Raw genomic sequence first — 2,711 nt, 5'->3', positions numbered from 1 at the left:
CTGTCTTCAATAATTCAAGTAATGCTATATATTCAAAATTAACCATACATGCTGGTTTTGTTGTTGTTATTGTTGCTGCTACTGTTGTTATTGTCACTTACTTTTTTGTATTTTGACGCTACTTGCCTTCAGAACTCCCTAGGGAATTTTATGCTAGCTTCATCACTTTTATTTATTTATACATTTATTTTTTTCTTTGTTTTGAAACGAGATCGAACTTCAGCATTTTATACCGATAGATTTTAGACACTTTTTTTCTCCAACTGGTAAGATTATGTAGGGGGTGCAAATTTTGATCTTGCACCCCCTGAAAATTCTAGGGGGTGCGGGTGCACCCGCTGCACCCCCTGTTCCCGGGCCCTTGACTGTAGAAAACCAATAAAACTGTTATTCTTGTTATTGTCTGTATGACTAAACACCATGTAATATGTAGCCTATATAAGTACAATATATTCTTTTATGTTTACGACAAATTTAAGTGTACAATAAATTAATTGAGCTCTCTTTTAAGAGATGATTTAGAGAATTTGTTCTTTGACGAATGAAATAACTTTTCATTTAATCTCTGGTGACCCTCCAGCTGGAAGAAGTTGATATTTGACATGAAGTCTGAGACCTTAAAATACGTGATGTTTACAGATGGGCCACCTTTGATCATATAGTAAGTTTACTTGATCAGAAATAATCTGGAGCAAAAAAAAAAAAAAAAAATTAACTGTGACGGCTGATTAAGGAAGTCTCTTCGCTCTCCGTCAGCAGATGCCACGAGGACGCGATCTGATACGAAACTACCAATACAAAAGAAACGGATGGCGTCTATAGACAAGCAGTTTCAATTGAGGGTCCAAACATAGTCTGAAGATTATTTAATCAATGATTATCGCCATTTTTATTTTATAAATTATAATCTAACATTTAATGCAGCAGATTTATCATATTGTACCTTTCATACTTATGTCTTCTGACAGTTACCGTTTATAATTGTATCAACTTATTGTAGATGGCCAAATATCTATTTATCTATAAATCCACCGACTTATTTATATATCTAGCTACCAATCTACCTCTAAATCTGTCAATCTAGCTATTATTCTATTTCCTTACTCAACTACGTAATTACATATCTGTTGATCTGTCTATGTATATGTACACCTATGTAGCGTACTTCTCTCTCTCTCTCTCTCTCTCTCTCTCTCTCTCTCTCTCTCTCTCTCTTTCTCTCTCCCTCTCTGTTATATATACATGGATGCAGACGTAATGAATAACAGCTAGCCTTCGGCCGCATCTTTGGACCTTGTTGTGTCCACCACTCTGATTGGTTGGTATTGGCGCATTTTTGTTTCCTGTTTTATTTCGCGTCAGGGTGCAACCCAACCAATCGCAGCCTTCAGATAAGCTCGCGTGAGACGGCCTTTTCTGAACCCCAGTTGAGCCGATAGCATGATATAAAATCTAGCTTTCCATCGTCCCGTTTGTCAGTCCGGCTCCAGATCTTCTGAGGTCTAGCCGCTGGCCACAGAGCACACAGCCAGTTCCAGCGACGGCACGACACCTCTTCATGGAGATCCAATACTTCGTTCAACAGCTTACTGCAAACTCTATCTTCGTCGCTTCCAGCTCCTTAGCGTCTGCACCAACTTCTCTACGTACACACCAACCAGCAACGCTCGCACAGCTTTTCTCCACGCTGTTTGCGAATTGCTTCACCATGGTTAACAGCGAATACAACCTGCGAGAACTCCTGTACCAAGTGACCGGCCGCAGCATTGAAACCTTAACTTCTCACGACATGTGCCTTTTCGGCTCTGCCTTGCTGCCACAACTTCTTGATACAGCACTTCAACTACTGTGTACCTCAAATACGAACTGGTATATTTTCCATTCTTGTGTTTGAACTTTCTCTCAACGTCCTTATAGACTCTTTTCTATGCTCTGTATTTTCTCTTACATACATCTATGTTTGTATACACATACACTTTGTTTACATGACGGCCGCGATGCGGTAAAGGAGCCATTCCTCGTCACCATCTCCTGGTTGCATGGTCGTTACACCTATATTCCTAACTATATGCCTATCTGTGTGTCTATCTATTGGTCTGCTTGCCTGCCTGCCTGTCGGTCTATCTGTCTCACATGACAATCAAATTATCTGCCCTTTGTTGTTCATTGCGCCTATTTTGTTTTTTCATTAATTGATGTTTGTATTATACTTCTTTCTCATCGTAAGGCGTCCTTTAATGAACCTGTGTTAATTCCACAACAGAAATTTGTGTGCGTCATCAGCAGTTTAAAAGTTATCCCTCAGTCATCCCTATGTTTCAGTGTAATACCAGCCATCTTGGATGTAACCACAAATACACAGCTCTTTACTTGCCCAAGGATTATGAATTCAAACTAAAGATGGAAAATTGACACAATCGTTAAAGCGTTGGACAAAATGCTTTGCGATATTTCTTCCAGGTTTCTGCGTTCTAAGTATCGAAGCAGGTGTGATGAAATTGTATCTAACAGACAACATGGTGTCTTACACATAATACCGGAAAAAATGTAACTATCTCTGCGTTCTTCCACGGCAAGCATTTCTCGCTTGTCAAGGAAGTCACTACGGACTGTTCTTGGAAAGAAAAGGGCATCCGTACATTCTTGTGTGTGTGTGTGTGTGTGTGTGTGTGTGTGTGTGTGTGTGTGTGTGTGTGTGTGTGTGTGTGTGT

Source organism: Octopus bimaculoides, chromosome 3, assembly GCF_001194135.2.
Source record: "Octopus bimaculoides isolate UCB-OBI-ISO-001 chromosome 3, ASM119413v2, whole genome shotgun sequence".
Classification (NCBI taxonomy): Eukaryota; Metazoa; Mollusca; class Cephalopoda; order Octopoda; family Octopodidae; genus Octopus; species Octopus bimaculoides.
This window is presented reverse-complemented; position numbering follows the sequence as displayed.